The sequence below is a fragment of the Salvelinus fontinalis genome, chromosome 17 (genome assembly GCF_029448725.1).
Source record: "Salvelinus fontinalis isolate EN_2023a chromosome 17, ASM2944872v1, whole genome shotgun sequence".
NCBI lineage: Eukaryota > Metazoa > Chordata > Actinopteri > Salmoniformes > Salmonidae > Salvelinus > Salvelinus fontinalis.
The window spans coordinates 17,559,901-17,584,191 of NC_074681.1; the positions used below are offsets into that span (position 1 = coordinate 17,559,901).

Sequence of the window (24,291 nt, forward strand, 5' to 3'; positions counted from 1 at the left end):
TATTGCGGGTGTAGCGAAATGCTTGTGCTTCTAGCTCCGACAGTGCAGTAATATCTAACAAGTCATATCTAACAGTTTCACAACATATACCCAAAATACACGCACATCTAAGTAAGGAATGGATTAACAATGTACATACATATACACTACCGTTCAAAAGTTTGGGGTCACTTAGAAATGTCCTTGTTTTTGAAAGAAAAGCACATTTTTTGTCCATTAAAATAACATCAAATTGATCAGAAATACAGTGTAGACATTGTTAATGTTGTAAATGACTATTGTAGCTGGAAACGGCAGATTTTTTATGGAATATATACATAGGCGTACAGAGGCCCATTATCAATAACTATCACTCCTGTGTTCCAATGGCACATTGTGTTAGCTAATCCAAGTCCATCATTTTAAAAGGCTAATTGGTTATTAGAAAACCCTTTTGCAATTATGTTAGCACAGCTGAAAACTATTGTGCTGATCAAAGAAGCAATACAACTGGCTTTCTTTAGACTAGTTGAGTATCTGGAGCATCAGCATTTGTGGGTTCGATTACAGGCTCAAAATGGCCAGAAACATAGACCTTTCTTCTGAAACTCGTCAGTCTATTCTTGTTCTGAGTAATGAAGGCTATTCCCTGCGGAAATTGCCAAGAACTGAAGATCTCGTACAATTCTGTGTACTACTCCCTTCACAGAACAGTGCAAACTGGTTCTAACCAGAATAGAAAGAGGAGTGGGAGGCCCCGGTGCAGAACTGAGCAAGAGGACAAGTACATTAGAGTGTCTAGTTTGAGAAAAAGATGCCTCACAAGTCCTCAACTGGCAGCTTCATTAAATAGTACCCGCAAAACACCAGTCTCAACGTCAACAGTAAAGAGGCAACTCCGGGATGCTGGACTTCTAGGCGAAGTTGCAAAGAAAAAGCTATATCTCAGACTGGCCAATAAAAAGAAAAGGTTAAGATGGGCAAAAGAATACAGACACTGGACAGAGGAACTCTGCCTAGAAGGCCAGCATCCAAATACGGTCCATAATGGCTATACATCCCATCACATATATTTATATATACAGCACCAGTCAAAAGTTTGAACACAACTGTAATGCATTTCAATTAACAGGTGTGCCTTGTTAGAAGTTTATTGTTTGAGCCTGTCAGTTGTGTTGTAACAAGGTAGGGGGGTATACAGAAGATTGCCCTATTTGGTCTATATTATGGCAAGAACAGCTCAAATAAGCAAAAATAAATGACAGTTCATCATTACTTTAATACATGAAGGTCAGTCAATACGGAACATTTCAATAACTTTGAAAGTTTCTTCAAGTGCAGTCGCAAAAACCATCAAGCGCTGTGATGAAGCTGGATCTCATGCGGACCGCCACAGGAAAGGAAAACCCAGAGTTACCTCTGCTGCGGAGGATAAGTTCATTACCAGCCTCAGAAATTGCAGCCTGAATTAATGCTTCACAGATTTCAAGTAACAGACACATCTCAACATCAACTGTTCAGAGGAGACCACATGAATCAGGCCTTCATGGTCGAATTGCTGCAAAGAAACCACTACTAAAGGACACCAATAAGAAGAAGAGACTTGCTTGGGCCAAGAAACATGAGCAACGGACAATAGACTGGTGGAAATCTGTCCTTTGGTCTGATGAGTCCAAATGAGAGATTTTTGGTTCCAACCGCTATGCCTTTGTGAGACGCAGAGTAGGTGAACGGATGATCTCCGCATGTGTTGTTCCCACCGTGAAGCATGGAGGAGAAGGTGTGATGGTCTGGGGGTGCTTTGCTGTTGACGCTGTCAATGATTTATTTACAATTCAAGGCACACTTAACCAGCATGGCTACCACAGCATTCTGCAGTGATACGCCATCCCATCTGGTTTGCGCTTATTATGACTAGCACTTGTTTTTCAACAGGACAATGACCCAACACACCTCCAGGCTGTGTAAGGGCTATTTGACCAATAAGGAGAGTGATGGAGTGCTACATCAGATGGCCTGGGGCCTCATTTATAAAACTGTGAGGAGGATTCACTCAAAAGATGGCATATGGATGAAACACAGAAAGTGCCTACCCACAAAAATATTCTGATTTATAACACACTGCACACACACATCCCACGCCGGTTTCCCTTTATAAATCACAATCAACTCGAAATTTGCCGCACGTGAGCGAGTGTCTTGTCCCACCCTTTTTAACGCCCATGGTTTCCTATAAATAGTCAGTGAAACGCCCCTAATTAATATGAATCCATACTGACTGCATGACGACAATGACGACAAATCCTGACAGAAAGGCAAAAAAAAGAAATTTCACTCAGTGTGAAATGGAAGTTCTTGTAGGGGAGGTTGAAGCAAGAAAAACTATATTGTTTGGTGGACACTGCGTTACAAATGCCAAAAAGGCTTTAGAGTGGCAGCATATGGAGGACGCTGTGAATGCTGCTGGCTCAGGAGGTCGGACCCTCTCAGAAAAAAAAGTGGTTCGACATAGAAGTGGAGGCAAAAAGGTGCCTTACACAGACAAAATGTTTGTGCCACGGGCAGGGGAAATGGGACACCGGAGCTCAACCCCCTTGATGAGCGACTTGCTGGTATTATAGGGGAATCCCTCCTGAGTGGAGTAGTGACGGAGGTGGAGGGGTACACTAACATGCAAGACGCACCGGATGATCCAGGTATGTAATTAGTATTCCCTCGTTTGAAAAGAGCAAACCACATGCATTCAAGTTGTTAAAACTTTTGTTTACACAAACAATTGACATTTTCTATTGTTTTTAGACGCTGCGTGTTCCAATGGGGTCGGTGGTGCTGCAGCTGAGCAGGAGCTGAGTGTGCCCAGCCACGGTGTCTCCACTGCAACTCATGTCACAACCCTCCAGCGACTGTGTCCTCACAGATCCAGTCCTGCAAACGCAAAGAGACACCATCAATGCTACTAATGAGGTTGCCAAGGAGTTGAAGTGGGACAGGCATGGCTTGGTTTCTGCGGGTGCTTCTCTGTAGAGCTGGGCCCACTACAGCACAGAGATCCAAGAGAACAGCTCTTGGTAATCGGAACCGGCTCATAAGCCACTCATCATCATTGGCCAGTAAATCTTGCTGGTCTCTGAAAATTCGCTCTGAAAATCTGCTCTCTCCGAATTCTTCCATTCACTAAATCTTCCAACAGTGCCAAAGCAGCCATTGTGCGTCATTACGCATTGTAATTGCATGCCTTTTAATACTCACCCATTTGATTGTCAAAGCTACCCAATTGCGTAACACCTTCAGGTGTGGTAATTATCCTGATTGTCACATTGACAGTTCTGCTCAACGAACATATGATGATATGTAACTGTGCACTTGTATCTGCCCGACTGAGGCATCAAAAACGGCATCAGATAGACAGCGGACGTAAAGGTAATGGCGGACTGAACAAAGTTATGTAGAGCACCTCAAGATAAAACATAATATTCGAAATATCTGCTAAATTAGACTAAAATATTAGCACTAAATAATCTGGTGGGTGATAACCTTCAATCTGGATAATAACACAAAACAAATCCTAAGACTAGAGACATTTATCGACAAATATTACGAAAACAAGCAACACCCAAACATGACGGAGAATAAGACAGGGGAACCGAATCAAAAACGAAAACGTGACTCCTCAACCGACACGGATGATCTAATATTCTCAACACCAGCAATGGTAAAGGTCGAAACCGATCTGTTAAAATCAATAAATGACAAACTGGGTATACTTGAATTAGTTAGTAAAGATATAAAAGACTTGAAGGCAAGTCTAGAGATGAGTGATGAAAAAGCTGCGACATTGGAGAAGGAAACACACGCGCTAAAAGTGACGGTCAATAAGATTGAAACCGAAATGAATGAATTTAAAAAGGAGAACAACGTTCTGAAAGAATGCTTACTGGACATACAAACTAGATCCATGAGAGAGAATTTGGTACTTACAGGTATCCAAGAGAAAGAAGGAGAGGTTCCTGAATCTGTAGTTAGAGAGTTCCTTTTTGCAGCGCTTCAGATTCCATGCGAAGTTATCGATAAGATCCAACTTGAACGTGTACACTGCCTCGGACAGAGAGGGCAGAGGTACGAACGCCCAATCGTTGCCAAATTTGCTTCATTTAAAGATAAAATAATGGTTAAAAGCCCGGGTAAAAGACTTGCTGGGACCAAAATTGGCATGAATGATCAGTTTCCGAAAGAAATTGCAGAACGGCGCAAAGTTCTGTATCCAATTTTCAAAGAAAATAGATTAAAAGCGAAACGAGTAGCTCTCGTTGTGGATAAACTATATATTGATAACCAGTTGTTCAGAGACACAAAGATTACTCCATGGTTATTTTAAAAATTACAAAGTTCTCATAGATGAGGAAAATAAACACAATTCAAGCCCGGTTACTGATTGTAACAATACAATACAAAATATAGCTTTTCTATAAATCTTCACATATAACTAATTGAACACAAACACTATTTCTACATAGTGAAGATAAAAACTAAGTAAACAGAAGGCACAGTATGTGTGGATGGTGTGGTGTGTGTTTATTTTTATTTGTTATGTTTGGAAAGTTGAGTGAGTGAGTAATGAAATAGTTGCATATCCCAGAGCCAGTGTATTGCTGTGGGCCGGGTATGAGAGGGCTTTCAATGTTGTTCAAATGATGGATATACTTTTATAATGAATTATACGTCTTATTTATTTATTGTCCTATCATGGGGAACTACATTTTTAAAATAAATTATATCTAATTATTTATTATCCTATTTTAATGGTACGGTCCATGGCCCTATACCCTAGACACCCACATGAATGGCCCAGATACTAAGGAGAAGTCCCTAACTGTTTCATGTGCATGCTGTAAATGGTCTGTATGCAGCCAAAATGAGGACAGGGACCATGAGCAGCACTGCCCCCTCAAGATTCTGAGCCTGCTTGGCAGAGTTGGTCCTGCAAAGCCAAAGCCCCCTAAAGGGAGAGCATAATAAACAAGGAAATTCTCAAGCTGCTAATGAGAACCTTGACGACCTTGTACCTAGCCGGTGGGGATTCCGGTGGGGTGCCCCCACCCAGGCAGTGGCAGTGCTGGCAACACTAGCTGCAGTAACCCATGGGGAGGGGGTCACACTCGGACATTCAGAGAGGGGGTATATTATTGTGGCCCTGGTGGCACGAAACCAATCGGACTGCATGGAGATGCTTGGGAACATGGTCAAAATGGATGACCGTATTGTGGGTGTTTCAGGAAGAAGGTGTACATTTGACCTCCATCATCTAGGATGTGACAATGGTAAATAAATCTCTACATTTATGCTAATTTTTTGCGCGGTCTTGCAGGCCTTCTCATGCAGCTGCAACTGCAAGTACATTTGTAAATCATGACCCATCTTGAGTTGGGCTCTGGGATGGTGCAATTGTTGAGAGGGTGAGCTTATGGTTGTGTGGGGGTAAGGGCTGAATGTGTGTGGGTGTATGTGTGAATCCCACAACTGTTGCGAAGGAAGAATTAAAAGATGTTAGGGACTATAGAGGATGATTCACAGCAATATGTAATAAAAATCGAGGTGAGGGCGATGGAAATGCATTTGGCAATGGATCTGCTTCGGTTCGGTGGATGGTGCTGTGTGCACTTTTCGAAGGATGGATCCCAGTCGGTCCGGGGCTGTGCGATGCGGGGGGTCGGGGGTGGTCTGCCGGGCATTGGGATGACAACCCAACTCGAGATGGGGGCTTTTGGCGGGTGGAATAGTGGGGACCAATTGGAGGTTTGCTTAGTGGAGATGCAAATGTCATGGTACAACTATATAGACACTCAATCATTATGTTACTTTTTAATAGGACGTTTACAAACATATATTTTGATAAAAATAATTGAAAGGTGTGTCTCATTATGGTAAGTGGTGAAATAAGTATAGCCAGTTACAATTGTAATGGCTTAGCAGATAATAAGAAAAGACGATCAGTATTTACCTGGCTAAAAGAGAAGGATTATAATATCTACTGTTTACAGGAAACCCATTCGACAGTTTTAGATGAAGTTTTGTGGAAAAAGAACTGGGGGGGCAAAATATATTTCTCCCATGGGCAAAGAAATTCAAAAGGGGTGATGGTTTTAATTAATAATAACTTTGATCCAAATGTGCAACTTGTCCAAACAGATCCTCAAGGTAGATGGATTATTTTAAATATGTTATTGGACAATAAACATATATGGCTTATTAACCTATACGGTCCGAATAATGATGATCCAAGCTTCTTTGACAATATATATAAGAATGTATCAACTCTACAAGCAACACTAGACTCTATTATTATAGTGGGAGATTTTAATACGGTCTTAAATACCTCTATGGACCGGAAAGGAAATCACACTACAAACTATCACCCTCAGGCACTTAAGGAAATCAGGAATGTCATGGATGTATTGGAATTAGTGGATATATGGAGACTTAAATACCCTGACCTAGTGAGATATACATGGCGGAGGCTTAATCAAGCTAGTCGCCTTGACTACTTTCTTATATCATTCTCTCTGGCACCAAAAGTTAAAAAGTGTTTGATAGGGGACAGAATGCGGTCGGACCATCACATAATTGGCATATATATTACTCTTACAGAATTTCCACGTGGGCGAGGATATTGGAAATTTAATCAAAGCCTACTAGATGATAAATTGTTTAGAACTAGGACAGAAGAAATTATAACTGACTTTTTTAGACATAACATAGGTACAGCAGATCCCTTTTAAGTGTGCCTTTAGAGGCCATGCAATTCAGTACTCATCTATAAAACAAAAGCAATTTCGATCAAAAGAGTCCATATTAACAAAGGAAATTGAAGGACTAACAGTACAGTTAGATAACAATAAAAACGGTACCATAAAGGCACAGAATAAGTTAGAGGAAAAACAAAAAGAAATGGAGGAACTTATTCAAGAAAGATCCAGTGTAATACATTACAAAAATAAAGCGAACTGGATGGAATATGGGGAAAAATGCACCAAATTCTTTTTCAATCGTCAATATAGAAATGCTACCAAAAAAAAACGTATTAAAACTTGTTACAAATGATGGAGTCACGCATGATTCACCAAATGATATTTTGAAAGAGGAAGTAAAGTACTTTAAGAATATATTTTCGTTTCAGGCTCCTCCATCTCCACTAACTGAAACTAATTGTATGGATTTTTTCCATAATAATAATGTAAAATTAACATCTGTACAGAAAGACTCATGTGAAGGCCTAATTACAGAGGAGGAACTACTTGATGCAATTGGGGCCTTTAAGGATGGGAAAACTCCAGGACTGGATGGCATACCAGTGGAAGTATACAAACATTTTTTTGATATACTCAAAGGACCATTATTAGCTTGTTTTAACCACTCCTATATAAATGATAGATTATCAGACACGCAACAAGAAGGTGTGATATCATTATTACTGAAACAGGACCCAAGTGGTATATATAAAGATCCAGTCCATTTTAAAAATTGGAGACCTCTTACACTTCAGTGTTGTGATGCAAAAATCCTAGCAAAATGCTTGGCGCATAGAATAAAAAAAGTTTTGTCAGATATTATTCATCCTAATCAGACAGGTTTTTTACATGGACGATACATTGGAGATAATATAAGGCAAGTACTGGAAACAATGGAACACTATGAAATATCGGAGACACCAGGCCTGGTTTTCATAGCTGATTTTGAAAAGGCTTTTGATAAAGTACGACTGGAGTTTATATATAAATGCCTAGAATATTTCAATTTTGGGGAATCTCTTAGAAAATGGGTAAAAATTATGTATAGTAACCCTAGGTGTAAAATAGTAAATAATGGCTACATCTCAGAAAGTTTTAAACTATCTAGAGGAGTAAAACAAGGTTGTCCACTATCGGCATATCTATTTATTATTGCCATCGAAATGTTAGCTGTTAAAATTAGATCAAACATTAATATTAAGGGATTAGAAATCCAGGGCCTAAAAACTAAGGTGTCATTGTACGCTGATGATTCATGTTTTCTTTTAAAACCACAACTAGAAACTCTCCACGGCCTCTTAGAGGATCTAGATACATTTGCTATCCTCTCTGGATTAAAACCAAATTATGATAAATGTACCATATTACGTATTGGATCACTAAAAAATACACATTTTACATTGCCATGTAGTTTACCAATTAAATGGTCTGACGGTGATGTGGACATACTCGGTATACAAATCCCAAAAGAAAGAAAGGATCTCACTCCAATAAATTTTTATAGAAAGTTAGCAAAAATAGATAAGATCTTGCTACCATGGAAAGGAAAATACCTGTCTATTTGTGGGAAAATCACCCTGATTAACTCTTTAATCATATCACAGTTTACCTATTTGCTTATGGTTTTGCCTACACCTAGTGACCTGCTTTTTAAATTATATGAACAAAAAATATTCAATTTTATTTGGAACGGCAAGCCAGATAAAATTAAATGGGCCTATTTATATAACGAATATGAATTCGGAGGGCAGAAATTATTAAATATTAAAGCATTAGACCTCTCACTAAAGGCATCAGTCATACAAAAGTTATACTTAAATCCAAACTGGTTCTCTAGTAGATTGGTACGAATGTCTCATCCTATGTTCAAGAAGGGCCTTTTCCCTTTATTCAGATTACACCTGCTCACTTTCGGTTGCTTGAAAAGGAAATAATCTCCAAAATATCTTTATTTTTTAAACAAGCCTTAGAAAGTTGGTTGCAATTTTAGTTTAATCCACCTGAAAGGACGTAACAAATAGTACAACAAATCTTGTGGTTAAATTCAAATATAGTAATTGATAAAAAAACTGTATTTATCGAAGAAATGTTTAAAAAAGGTATAATTTTTGTGAATGATATCATAAATAGGACTGGTGGAGTAATGTCACACATGCAGCTAACACAGACATATGGAAATGTCTGCTCTACCCAAAATTACAACCAATTAATTGCGGCATTACCACAAAAATGGAAGAGGCAGGTGGAAGGGGATAAAAGTAAGGAACTTGTATGTCGGCCTTATATTGAAGAACATAAATGGTTAAAGAAAAGTGTGATAAATAAAAACATATACCAATTTCATTTAAGTACCAAAAAACTTACAGCTGTGCCATATAAATTGCAAAATAGTTGGGAAGAGATTTTCGATGTACCCATTCCATGGCGCATGGTTTATGAATTGATACGCAAAACAACGCCGGATTCAAAACTTCGAATTTTTCTATTTAAATTATTGTACAAAATTCTTGCAACTAATAGAATGTTATATATATGGGGGATACAATCTTCCCAGCTCTGTAGATTCTGCTGTGAGGAGGCAGAGTCATTAGACCATTTATTTTGGTATTGTCCGCATGTAGCTCGTTTTTGGTCAGTTTATTGTTTTGTTCGTTCTTGAAAGTATTCGATTAAATATGAATACACACCACGCTGCATCTTGGTCCGACATTTCTTACTCCTCAGACGAGGAGAACGAAGACTACCGTTACATGTTCACCTTGTTATTTATGAGAATAAATTTCATAACATGTAAGTATTGTTTAAACCTGTCTAGGACTGGGGTGCCGCTAGCAGCACCCCCCCCCCCACCCCCACTGAAAAGGCAGAGCCGCGAAATTCAAAAAAAATATTTTTTTCAAATATTTAACTTTCACACATTAAAGTCCAATACAGCTAATGAAAGACACAGATCTTGTGAATCCAGCCAACATGTCCGATTTTTAAAATGTTTTACAGGGAAGACACAATATGTAAAGATGTAAATCTATTAGCTAAACACATTAGCATAATCCACCATCTTTTCTTTGTCCACCAACACCAGTAGCTATCACCAATTCGGCTAAACTAAGATATTGATAGCCACTAACCAAGAAAAAAACTCATCAGATGACAGTCTGATAACATATTTATGGTATAGGATAGGTTTTGTTAGAAAAATTTGCATATTTCAGGTAGGTGTCATAGTTTACAATTGCACCCACCGTCACAAATGGACTAGAATAATTACATAGAGCAACGTGTTTACCTAATTACTAATCATCAAACATTTCGTAAAAATACACAGCATACACTAATCGAAAGACACAGATCCTGTGAATACAGACAATATTTCAGATTTTCTAAGTGTCTTACAGCGAAAACACAATAAATCGTTATATTAGCATACCACATATGCAAACGTTACCAGAGCATTGATTCTAGCCAAAGAGAGCGATAACGTAAACATCGCCAAAATATATAAATTTTTTCACTAACCTTCTCAGAATTCTTCCGATGACACTCCTGTATCATCATATTACACAATCCATATACAGTTTGTTCGAAAATGTGCATATTTAGCCACCAAAATCATGGTTAGACAATGACAAAAGTAGCTCAGCTGGTCAGAAAATGTCCTGCACCATATTAGACAGTGATCTAGTCTTATACATAAATACTCATAAACTTGACTAAAAAATACAGGGTGGACAGCGATTGATAGACAATTTAATTCTTAATACAATCGCGGAATTACATTTTTTAAATTATCCTTACTTTTCAATACAGTTTGCGCCAAGCGAAGCTACGTCAAACAAGATGGCGTCCTAAGCCATTAACATTTTTCGACAGAAACACGATTTATCATAATAAATTGTTCCTACTTTGAGCTGTTCTTCCATCAGAATCTTGGTCAAAGAATCCTTTCTTGGGTCTAATCGTCTTTTGGTCGAAAGCTGTCCTCTTGCTATGTGGAAATGCCCACTGCGTTCGGCATGAACTGGAAACCTGCCCGGCGCTTCAAAGTGTCTCAGAAATAAATGTCCCAAAATCGCACTAAACGGGTATAAATTGCTATAAAACGGTTTAAATTAACTACCTTATGATGTTTTTAACTCCTATAACGAGTAGAAACATGACCGGAGAAATATTACTCCCTACACTAATGCTTGGAACAAGTGCGGGTCGGTGGCCACCGCGCGCCTGACGCAGCTGGAAAAGAGTTCCTACCTACAGGTTTTTTTGATTTATAGTGGCTGTGATTGGGCAATCGACACCATTCAAATCGTCATCACGTAAAGGCATCCAGGGGAAGACGTAAGCAGTGTCTGTATGCTCATAGCTATAACAGTGGCCTTTAAACTGACTCCAGATCAGGGGCCAAAATGTGTGAAATCTGACTCCATGTCAGGGAAATTGCTGTAGAATGAGTTCTGTTCCACTCAGAGACAAAATTCCAACGCCTATAGAAACTATAGACTGTTTTCTATCCAATAATAGTAATACTATGCATATTGTACGATCAAGAATTTAGTAGGAAGCCGTTTAAAAAATTACACGATTTACATAAATAGTGACAACAGCACCCCCTAGCCTCAACAGGTTAATAATTACAGATCCAATTAAATATGATTCCCGATTAAACTGTACAACATATTTGAGTGGTTCTTTTGCAAAAACAGATATCTCCGTTTGTATTTATTATCCTAAATAATGTTTTTAGGTTACTAAATGATTCCATATGTGTTATTTCATAGTTTTGATGTCTTCTCTATTATTCTACAATGTAGAAAATAGTAAAAATTAAGAAAAACCCTTGAATGAGTAGGTGAGTCTTTTGGCTGGTACTGTATATTATTTGTAAAAATGATCAGAAAACTATAGGGGGGCAAATAAAACCACCCGCTGGCCAAATTCGTCCAGTTGGGGAACCCTGCCGTTGGCCTATGTTAGTGAACAGATCGTATAAGCAAAGTTATACAGTAAATATATATTTCTCCCATTGAGTTTCACACTTGCATCCCCCAAAAATGTTCTCACTGCTCTAGCTTATCCGACCTGTGGCGATTGATAGTTTTCTGGTCATATCAGAGGGTGTGTTTGTTTTGCTAGTGCTATACTGTCTCTGGCTGCGTGGAGAGTAATCCACGGAGACTCCTGTGCCACAAAATGAGTAACAAAACATTACAAAACCTGGCCAGATCATTTCAAGTCATCAGTCTCATGTCAAAGTCGAGTCCCGAGTCTTGAGGCTTCAAGTGAAGCCTCAAGTGAATTGAAATTTGTGACTCAAGTCAGACTTGGTACGAAGTCATATGACTCAAGTCCACACCTCAAAACAAAACAAATAAAATAAAATTGTAGACCTTACCATGAAATGCTTTACGAGCACTTAACCAACAATGCAGAGTTTTTATAAAGTAAGTAAGAAATATGTGCTAAATATACTAAAGGACAAATTGTATCACAATAAAATAACAATAATGAGACTGTATACAAGGGGTACCGAGTACCCCTTGTGGAGGGGTACAAGTTTGTCGAGGTAATAGATAATAAACAGAGTAGCAGAGAGAACAGTCTATGACTTGTGTGGCTGGAGTATTTGCCAATTTGGTATAGAAGTTCTGGTATAGAGGTCCTGGATGGCAGGAAACTGATGTACGTGGCCATACGCACTACCCTCTGGTTTTATAGTTATATCTGTCTGTGTTTTGCATGTCTGTGTATTGATGTCTCTTCTTGTCTCTCTCTCTCTCTCATTCTCTGTCTGTCTGTCTGTCTGTCTGTCTGTCTGTCTGTCTGTCTGTCTGTCTGTCTGTCTGTCTGTCTGTCTGTCTGTCTGTCTGTCTGTCTGTCTGTCTCTCTGTCTCTCTGTCTCTCTGTCTCTCTGTCTCTCTGTCCTTCTGCCTCTCTGTCTATGTCCTCGTTGACTTTCACTGCATGTGTTGGAAATTATCAGTATCCTGTACCTCCCTTAACCTTGGGCTAATTGTGTGTGTATTTCTGTATCCGAGTGTGTGTGTGTGTGTGTGTGTCTATCCGTGTGTGTGTGTGTGTGTATGGCTGGATCCGATTGTGTGTGTGTCTGTGTCCGTGTGTGTATTCGTGTGAGTGTCTGTTTGTTTGTGTGTGTGTGTACTTGCTCGTCTATGAGTGCCTTCAGCTCACCTGTCAGTCAGAAGCCTCTCAGTAGGCCTTTAGCTATCTATATAAGGAAAGTGACAGAGATGAGCTTGGTGTCCACTGCTTTTTGATTACAGCACAATAGCCCTGAGGTGTACCAGGGTATGGCCAAATACAGGCACAGGCACATGCACAGTACACACACACCCACCCACCCACATACACCTTGTACCAAGATAAGCCAAGTTGGAGAAAGTAAATAACTCCAGACAGTGATGGAGGATCCAGTGTACAGGAGATCATGGATTTCTATCATATGAAACACAGAGTTATGGGAAAAAGAGATGGAGGTAGAGAGAGAGGGAGCAGATGGGTCAGCCATCTGGTGGATGGTGGAAAAGAGAGGGAGATGAAAAGAAGAGGGAGGGAGCGCTGGAGACAGGGGAGATAAGGGAGAGATGCATGGGAATTCTCTTTTTGTAGAAGTGTGAGTGTGTCAGTGTTTGCATAGTCAGAGGAGACTAAGGCATGAGTTGCAGCCAAGTTCATAACACACACTGTTGAGTGCACTAACATAACACACTGTTGAGTGCACTAACATCCACAGACTGTTGAGTGCACTAACATAGCACACACTGTTGACTTAGCCCAGCAGCTAATTCACTGAGATGAGAGAGAGAGAGATGAGGATGGATGAGCAGACAGACTAACATAAAAACTAGTGGTAAAGATCAAATCAAATATCTTTGTAAAATGAATACCCCTTAAATTGCACCATCCCTGTGGGGACGTGAGAGTGCATTCGTGAACTGATGCAACTGACAGAGAAATGTAGGTCTGGAGGAGGACTATAAACTACCCTGGTAGGTGTAACTACCCTGGTAGGTTGATTGATAACCTGAAGCTTTCTCTTCAATGGGCAGCATGATGAAAGCCAGTCAATATTTAAATCACCCACAAAATGTACCTCTCTATTGATATCACATACATTATCAAGCATTTCACACATATTATCTAGAAACTGACTGTTAACACTTGGTGGTCAATAGCAGCTTCCCACCAGAATGGGCCTTAAGTGAGGCAGAGGAAGCTGTAGCCATATTACTTCAACAGTATTTAACATGAGATCCTCTCCAAGCTTAACAGGAATGTGGTTCTGAAAATAAACATTCACACCTCCACCTTTGGCATTTCTGTCTTTTCTGTAGATGTTATAACCGTGTATTGCTACCACTGTGTCATCAAAGGTATTATCTAAGTGTGTTTCAGAGATTGTCAGAATATGAATGTCTTCTGTTACTAGAAAATTATTGATTTCATTAACCTTGTTTCTTAAGCTACATATGTTAATGTGGGCTATTTTTAACACTTTTCTGGGATGCTTGATTGTTTTTCTTGCTTTACTGGGAAGCTTAGCAGAGGTAGACCTGCTCGGGTTATTTATGTTAGTGCAGGTTGAGCTGCACACAGTGGACTTCCTGCTAGGGCACACCACCTCAGTGCTAACAGTATAACTCTGGTTCATAGGCATATGATTACTGCATACAATAGCTGTAGGATCAGCAGAGGCATTCAGGGCAGTAAGAGGGACATAAATTAGGTTACTTACATTATGTCAACTCAGCGACACAATGGTAGGGAATACATGAGCTGGGCTTTGGTCATTGATAAGTCATTGTCTCAACGCAGCCTCATAATGCTGTGAAAGGATCCAGTAAACCCAAATGATTTGGGTGGGTCCCATCCTCCTTATAATACGAGCGTTGTTTCCTGAAGGTATCAAAATTGTCAATAAATGTTACACCCACAGAACTGCAATAGTGTCGTAGCCAGTTATGGAGGGCTAAAAGTCTCCTGAACCGTTCAATGCCATGATTTAGGGAGGGCAGAGGGCCAGATATTATTGGGCATTTGTTGGTGTCAATTAGTGACCCAATCAGTTCTTTAAAATCCATTGGCAGCTGTTCTGAGCTGCTCTTCATAGTATCATTCGACCCCACATGAACCATGACAGTATCAGCCCCCGGTGACTGACTCACAGCCTCGGGAAGCAACCTGGTGATATCCTGAACTTTTGCCTCAGTAAAACACAAGGTCTTTGCCCCAGGTACAGATATATTCCTCACCATCGAACTCCCTATCACAATAGCCGGAATGATCTGGCCTCTGCCGTGTCTCGAAGCAGATTGCGAGGCCAGAGCCACAGAACTCACCTGAGAAGAGGGCTGCTGTGACGCCGGCTGTGTGCAGACCACAACAGCCAAAGGGATAGAGCTCTGACCCAGAGAGCACGGCACAACGGAGAGGGGCCGCGGTTATCCAGGCTATGCCCAGGCAGTTAAGTATTCACACTCCTGAGTTAGTTCATGTTAGAATCATATTTGGCAGCGATTACAGCTGTGAGTCTTTCTGAGTAAGTCTTTAAGAGCTTTGCACACCTGGATTATACAATATATTCCTTTCAAAATTCTTCAAGCTCTGTCAAATTGGTTGTTGATCATTGCTAGACAACTATTTTCAAGTCTTGCGATAGATTTTCAAGTAGATTTAAGTCAAAACTGTAATTCGGCCAATCAGGAACATTCACTGTCTTCTTGGTAAGACACTCCAGTGTAGATTTGTCTGGTGTTTTAGGTTATTGTCCCACTGAAAGGTGAATTCATCTCCCAGTGTCTGGTGGAAAGCAGACTGAACCAGGTTTCTTCTAGAATGTTGCCTGTGCTTAGCTCCATTATGTTTATTTTTTAATCCTCAAAAATTACAAGCATACCCATAACATGATGCAGCCACCACTATGCTTGAAAATATGGAGAGTGGTACTCAGTAATGTGTTGTATTGGATTTTCCCCAAACAACACTTTGTATTCAGGAAAAAAAGTGAATTGCTTTGACACATTTTTTTCAGTATTACTTTAATACCTTGTTGCAAAAAGGATGCATGTTTTGGAATATGTTTTATTCTGTACAGGCTTCCTTTCACTCTGTCAATCAGGTTAGTAATGTGGAGTAACTACAATGTTGTTGATCCATCCTCAGTTCTCTCCTATCACAGCCATTAAACTCTAACTGTTTTAAAGTCACCATTGGCTTCATGGTAAAATCCCTGAGTGGTTTCCTTCTTCTCCGACTTCTGAGTTAGGAAGGACGTCTGTATCTTTGTAGTGACTGGTTGTATTTATACACCATCCAAAGTGTAATTAATAATTGCATGAAAGGGATATTCAATTACTGCTTTTTAAAATTTTACCCATTTACCAATAGATGCCCCTCTTTGCAGCATTGGAAAACTTCCCTGGTCTTTGTGGTATAATCTGTTTGAAATTAACTGCTCGACTGAGGGACCTTACATATATGTGTGGGGTAGAGATGAGGAAGTTATTCAAAAATAATATTTAACACTATCATTACACACGGAGTCCATGCAATGTATTATGTGACTTATTAAGCAAATTTTTACTCCTGAACTTTTTTAGTCTTGCCACAACAAAGGGGTTGAATACTTACTAACTCAAGACATTTCAGCTTTTCATTTTTTATTAATTTGAAAAATGTAGAAAACCTTATTCCACTTTGACATTATGGGGTATTGTGTATTGTGGCAAATCTCAATGTAATCCATTTTAAATTCAGGCTGTAACACAGCAAAATGTGCAATAAGTCAAGGGGTGTTAATACTTTCTGAAGGCACTGTAGATACATGGTGACCCGCTACTGTAGATACATAATGACATTACTTAATTATCTATAATATAGTTATATAGTTATACAGTGAACTCCAAAAGTAATGGGAGAGTGACAAGTTTGTTTTTGTTTGGGCTCCGTATGCCAGCACATTGAATTTGAAATGATACAATGACTATGAGATTAAAGTGTTAAAATTCAGACTGTCAGCTTTAGTTTTAGGGTATTCTTATCCATATCGGCTTAATAACCACACTTTTGCTCCCCTAAAATGGGATAACTATGTTCAAATAGTGTGGTAATTTCTAAGCGGTTCACTCGATATGGATGAAAATGCCCTCAAATGAAAGCCAAATGAAAGCTGCACTTTAACCTGATAGTAATTGTATAGTTTCAAATCCAAAATGCTGGAGTACAGAGAAAAAATAACAACAAAATTGTCACTGTCCCAATACTTTTGGTGTGGACAGCCTTGTTAGTCATAAAATGGTGAACTCATATCATACAATTCACATTCACTTCACACATAATGATGCACTTATTTGTAATTCATTTGCAGGTGTTAATCAATTTATTGGTTTAAATACTTGGCAGCGTTGGAAAACTCTGTGCTCTGCATGTTGTGGACACAAAGTTGGCAAATAAAGCCACCATATCATTTGTTGAAACTTTATTTTCTCTCTGCTTGGCTGATAATGATGATTATCATCATTAATAATCATTAATTTGGCTGTTGTTTTTATAGTTAGCGCCTCGTTCGTCGCTCGGCACACGTCTGCTTCACAAGTGACCTGTATATTGTGCATTTTCCTACACATATTATCTATTTGTGTAAAGGTACAGTATGTATTTATCCTTTTGATGTCTAAGCAGATCTGCTGCGGTGGAGTACCTTTGGGGCAATGCAGCACAGTCTCTTTACCTGTGGGAGGTGGGCTAGAAACCTTACACTTTAAAGCCATATAATATCTGGTCTCAGGTGAGTGAGGAAGAAAACGGATGAATCTGTGTTTTCTGAGTGACTGGGTGAGGGGTGTTGAGTGTTTGAGGAGTCAGGGCTAAAGAGACATGAGGGCAGGTGGGTGCTCAGTACAGCTTAGTTTAGCTGTGCAGTAGGCAAGCAGTTTTCTCATGAACTCCTCTCATCCTCCTCTCTCTTCTCGCCTTTCTCCATTCCTTTCTTTCACTGACCATGCAGGAGCAGGCTGAAAGAGAAGAGTAAAATTAGCTATGACTGTCAGAGTGAGGGATGCAGAAAAGGAAAAACAAAAGCAAGACCCATATATGGATATGTAGTATCCTTAAAGGCTTCTTAGAGTTAAGACTCATGCGACTTAAGTACGGTTTAGTATTTAATTGTAACTTAGAATTACATTCTCCAATGCACCTGAGATAAGCTCCCTGAAGCTTTCTTAATCATAGTTATAGGCAGACATGGGAAATAGCTACGGATAGCGGTAAGCAAACCCCCGTCTTGAGTCAATACTGCCATCTATTGGTACACATAAATATACCAGGTTACTACATTTCCCCCCTTTAAAGCTAATAACCCAATTTAATTCCTTTCTGAGCTATGCTATTTTCTTATTTACATTTTTTTTTAAATGATCTCCTTTAGGATCTAAAAAAGTCTGGCGGACGTCTCTCTCTAATAGAGCGTCTCAGAGGTGGTGTAGCTGGTGCCTTGTTGAAACACTGTGCGATGTTTAACGGTGAGAAATCGCAGAATGGTGATTTTACTAAATGACTGAAGAGTTTGACTGTGTGATATTAGGTGGCTTCTTGTGTAAATATTTTCCGTCTGGATTTTAATGATTTGTATGTCATTAACCCTTTGGTTCCATCCAGATCTCCGGATGGAACTGAAATTCGAGCTCGGATCTGATCCACGTGTCTCCTTAGTCTTTGTCCATTTCCGATGATCACAGTATAAGATACTGATCCTGAGCAATCCTCAATGGTAGCTGGAATCCATTTAAGACCAAACCCATAGTTTCTTGTATAGACATCATCTCCAGGTGAGAAACTTCTGAGATTGGCTCGGGTGTCATGATTCCATTTTTGATTCCATTACTTTTGTTGTATTTTCATTTTCAGGTCTGGTCTGATGAGATCCAAGGTGGACCTTAACCTCCTTGACATCAACATTTCTGCAGGTGACAACCCAGTCGTAGCTTGAGGAGTAATCCTGTAGCTAAACAAGAATATTGACACCTTTGTTTCAATGCTGGGCCCTTGCATCTTCCTCATCCCCTCCTTCAAGGTCTGAACTGCACGTTCTGCTAATCCGTTTGAAGATGGGTGAAAAGGGGCCGATGTTACATGCTGAATTCCATTTTGTTTCATGAAACTTGTGAATTCAGTGCTTGTAAAACAAGTAGCATTGTCAATAACCAACATTTGAGGTAATCCCATAACACTGAAGCTTTGTCTCAACTTCTCAATCGTAGTGTACGATGTTGACGTGTTCATGGGGTAAACATCCATCCACTTTGAATGAGAATCAATCAGCACAAGGAACATTTTTCCTAGGAAAGGTCCAGTAGTCCACATGTAGTCGTGTCCATGGTTTTTCTGGCCATTCCCATGGACGTAATGGCGCGGTGGGGGGTGACTTCCTGTTACTCTGACAATCTGCACACCGGCTAACCTAATTTTCCACATCATGGTCCATCTTTGTCCACCAGACATATGACCTCGCTAGGCCTTTCATTCTCAACACACCTGGATGTGACTGATGCAGCAACTTCAGTAGCAACCCCCGCCCTTGTGGTGGGATAACTACTCTTGAACCCCAGAGAACACATCCATCTCGAACACTCAATGCCAAGCGGCGAGTGTAGTAAGGCATGATCTGAGGCTCGGTCACTGTAGGCCATCCTTTCAGGATAAATTCATGCACTTGTGATAACGTCACATCCTTTGAAGTCCATTGCCTGAATTGTGCTGTGTTCAACCGTTGCATCATCCAACACATCGATCATCAAAACCTGGTCATTTTCTTCTTCCTGAATGATGATTTCTGGAACGGGCAGCCTACTCAGAGCATCAGCATTCCCATGGTATCTACCTGGTTCGTAAATTATTCTGTACTCGTAGGCCCTGAGCCACACAACCCAACGTTGAACTCTTGGAGAGATCATTTGTGGTACTGGCTTTTGTTCATGGAACAGAGAGATCAGAGGCTTATGATCCGTCACAATAGTGAATTTTCTCCCGTGCAAGTACTTGTGGAATCTCTGTATTCCGAATATGACAGCCAGTCCTTCCTTGTCCAGCTGAGAATACTTTTTCTCCGCTGGCGACAACGTTCTTGACATGTACCCGATAGGTTTCTCTGCACCATTCTCCATCCGGTGGGATAGCACCGCCCCTACACCATACGATGAGGCATCACACGATAAGATGAGATCTCTGTTTGTTGAGTAGTGCACTAGTACTTCAGCTGATTGCAGTAACACCTCTGACTTTGCAAAAGCTTCTTCCTGTCTTTCTGACCATTTCCAGGCCACATCCTTCCTTAGCAGTTGATGTAGAGGAGCTAAGAGGGTAGAGAGGTTCGGGAGGAAGCGATTGTAATAATTCAGTAAGCCTAAATAGGCTTTCAGCTCTGTAACGTTTGTCGGAGCTGGAGCTTCCACAATAGCCCTCCCTTTAGCTTTGGCAGTGTGTAACCCCTTGGCATCCACCTTGTGACCCAGGTACTGCACTTCATCAGCTAACAGTGTACACTTGCTCCTCTTCAGCCGGAGACCGGCGTCCTCCATCCTGCTCAAAACTTCACCTAAGTTTCTGAGATGTTCCTCCTTCGTGACTCCCGTAACAAGAATGTTGTCGAGGTAAACCGCTACCTTGGGTATCCCCTGCAGAATTCCCTCCATAGTTCTTTGGAAGATAGTTGGTGCAGAAGACACCCCGAAAGGTAAGCGTTTATAGGTAAACATCCCTCTGTGGGTGTTTATGGTCAGGTACTTCTGTGAAGCTTTAACCATTAGCACTTGCTGATATGCGTGACTCATGTCCAGTTTTGTAAACTGTTGCCCTCCGGTTAACGTTGAAAGCAAATCCTCCACTTTATGTATGGGGTACTGCTCCAGAGAGGAAACTCTATTTACAGTCAACTTATAGTCACCGCATAATCTGATTGAACCATCTGGTTTTAGTATGGGAACAACTGGTGCTGCCCACTCAGAAAACTTGACAGGTACAATTATATCCTCTGCTAAGAGTCTGTCAATTTCCACATCCACTTTAGGCTTCATGGCATATGGAACTGATCTTGGCCTATAGAATCTGGGAGTAGCATCAGCAGCAACATGAATGGTAGCTTGGACCCCTTTTAATGTCCCTAGCTCTTCTTTGAAAACACCCCCATGCTTTGAAAGCACCTGCTGTAGTGTCAATGTCTCTGTGGTGACATGTTTGATTTCATCCCAGTTCAATTTTATTTCCTTATTTCCTCCAACCACCCTCTTCCTAGTAAGCTGGGGCCAGTACCTTCCACTACTAAGAGAGGCAGACTTTTCTTTTGTCCATGATATTCCACTTGAACATCAGCAACTCCAATCACAGTGATCTTCTCCCCTGTGTACGTTTTGAGTTTAATGGGGGTGTCTCTCAGTTTAGGCACTTCAATGGTTTTCCACTTCCTATAGAATTGGGACCTGTTCATCAGAGTGACACTACATCCTGTGTCTAGTTCAAACGGTACCTTGAATCCATTTATTCCCATTTCCACAATGAAAGGCTTCACCTTCTTGATATTCGCCCCCTGTACACTGTACATTGAGAATGCTTGCTCTGCTTCTGCGCACTCACTTTCACTTTCTATCACTTGATTAGAGCAGTAGCTAGAACGTCTGGAGGTATTCGGTTTTCTGTCCATCCTCTTTTCTGCAGGCCGTGGCTTTTTTTTATTGTGGCACGCCCTCGCAATGTGGCCTATTATCCCACATGCATAACACTTTTCGTGTTTGAATTTACAGTCAAACGCTGCGTGTTTGGCTTTGCAACGATAACAGTCTCTATTGGCTGCTACACCACGGCTTTCCGTTCTTTGAAATTCTACTCGCTCAGCGCTGCTCTCTTTTATGAATGGCACGCAGTTGTGCCCCTTGCCTGTAAATCCAGTGCATTTCTATTGGCGGACTCCATGGCCTGGGTCAGTTTGAGTGCATTCTCGTGAGATTAGGCTCTGATAACAATCGTATTTGTATCCTGTCATCATTAATCCCACACACCAGCCGATCGCGTAGCATTTGCGATAATGTATTCCCATAGTTACAGTCCAATGCTAGTTTTCTCAACTCAGCCACATATTCCCCCACTGATTCGATAGGTTTTCTCATGCGTGAATCAAACTTGAATCTTTGTACTATCTCACTGGGTTTGGGGTTGAAGTGATTTTTTAATAGATCGACTAAAACTATGAATGACTTTTCTCCTGGTTTATCTGGGCTCAACAGGTTTCTCATTAAGCTGTACGTCTGTGCACCGACAACGCTTATGAGTATGGATTTCTGTATAGTGCCATCAGTTATTTCATTAGCAGCAAAGAAATGTTCCATTATTTCACAGTACTCCTCCCATTCCTGATTTTTAGGATCAAATGGTGGTAGCGAGCCTATTGTTGCCAAAGCCATATTTTCTGATTCTTTCTCCCCTCACACAGTCAATAATTTGTCATACCAGTATCCAGGGAATCAAACCTTCAGAATCTTCCACCGCTCACTTGAGTCTCACCACCCGCGTCGCACGCCAAACACTCCGTTAAATTCGTGGCAAAGAAAATCCAACGCAGTTCTCCTTAATTATCCTCATCGCCAAATATGTAGTATCCTTAAAGGCTTCTTAGAGTTACGACTTATGAGACTTACGTACGGTTTAGTATTTAATTGTAATTTAGAATTACATTCTCCAATGCACCTTGCTTAATTAAGCTTTCAGTGATACCCATCCCGGATCCGGGAGCATCCTCATCAAAAAAGTTGACTAGCATAGCCTAGCCTAACGAGACAGGGATATCATATAATATAATTTCATGAAATCACAAGTCCAATACAGCAAATGAAAGATAAACATCTTGTGAATCCAGCCAACATTTTACAGCGAAAACACAATATGTATTTATATTAGCTCACCACAATAGCCAAACACACAACGGCATGTTTTCACCATGTTTCCACCGCATAGGTAGCTTTCACAAAACCCAGAAATAGAGATAAAATTAATCACTAACCTTGAAGAACTTCATCAGATGACAGTCTTATAACATCATGTTATACAATACATTTATGTTTTGTTCGAGAATTTGCATATTTGAGGTATAAATCATAGTTTTACATTGCAGTCACCATCACAAATAGCACCAAAGCAGCCAGAATAATTACAGAGAGCAACGTGAAATACATAAATGCTCATCATAAAACATTTATGAAAAATACATGGTGTACAGCAAATGAAAGATAAACATCTTGTGAATCCAGCCAATATCTCAGATTTTTTAAGTGTTTTACAGCGAAAACACAATATTGAACTATATTGGCTTACCACAAAAGCCAAACACAAAAAAACATTTATTCACCGCCAACATAGCTTTCGCAAAAACCAGCAATAGATATAAAATGAATCACTAACCTTTGGACAACTTCATCAGATGACAGTCTTATAACATCATGTTTCCAATACATTTATGTTTTGTTCGAAAATGTGCATATTTAGAGCTGCAAATCGTGGAAATACATTGTGAACACGTAGCAATAATTCACCAAAATCTCTGGAGATATTTTGGACAGCCACCTAATCTAACCAAAGAACTCATCATAAACTTTACATAAAAATACTTGTTGTATGGCAAATGAAATATACACTGGTTCTTAATGCAACCGCTGTGTTAGATTTTAAAAAATAACTTTACCACAACATACAGCATGCGTTATTTTGAGACAGCGCTCACCAACACGGCGGAGAATAGGAGTCAACATATTACACAGAAATACGAAATAACATCATAAATGTTGTCTTACTTTTGCTGTTCTTCCATCAGAATGTTGTGCAAGGAGTCCTAGGTCCAGAATAAATCGTTGTTTGGTTTTAGAATGTCCATTTCTTCTGTCGAATTAGTAACTTTGGCTAGCATTGTGGAGCGCACGTGTCCATCATCTCTTGACGCATGGAACGAAAAATTCCAAAATTCCCAATAAATGTCGAATAAACTGGTCAAACTCGGTTGAAAATCCTACTTTATGATGTTCTTCTCATATGTATCCAATAAAATGAGAGCCGGAGCGATTCGTAGTGTATACCGAACCCTTTTCAGAAGACAATGTGAGGTTCCCCGGCGCGCAGATGAAAACTGACAAAAGGGCGGATCTGTCACTCCAAAAGCTCTTATTCGGCCTCACATCAAGCTAGACACCCCATTCAACCTTATCCTGCCTGTTGACATCTAGTGGAAGGCGTATGAAGTGCATACAGATCGATAAATAAAAGCCAGTTGAATAAGCAGGCCCTGACACAGAGCCTCATTTTCAGAATTTTTACTTACTATTTGGAAGTTTGCTGCCAAATGAGTTCTGTTTTACTCACAGATATAATTCAAACAATTTTAGAAACTTCAGAGTGTATAATAATATGCATATTGTATGATCTAGAACAGAGTACGAGGCCGTTTAATTTGGGCACGATTTTTTCCAAAGTGAAAACA

General features: G+C 40.0%; 1 pseudogene; it reads right to left on the minus strand.

The window, feature by feature from the left end:
- Nucleotides 1–2,774: 2,774 nt before the first annotated feature.
- On the minus strand, nucleotides 2,775–21,372 carry LOC129814539 (uncharacterized protein K02A2.6-like; annotated as a pseudogene).
- Between the last annotated feature and the right edge of the window lie 2,919 nt (nucleotides 21,373–24,291).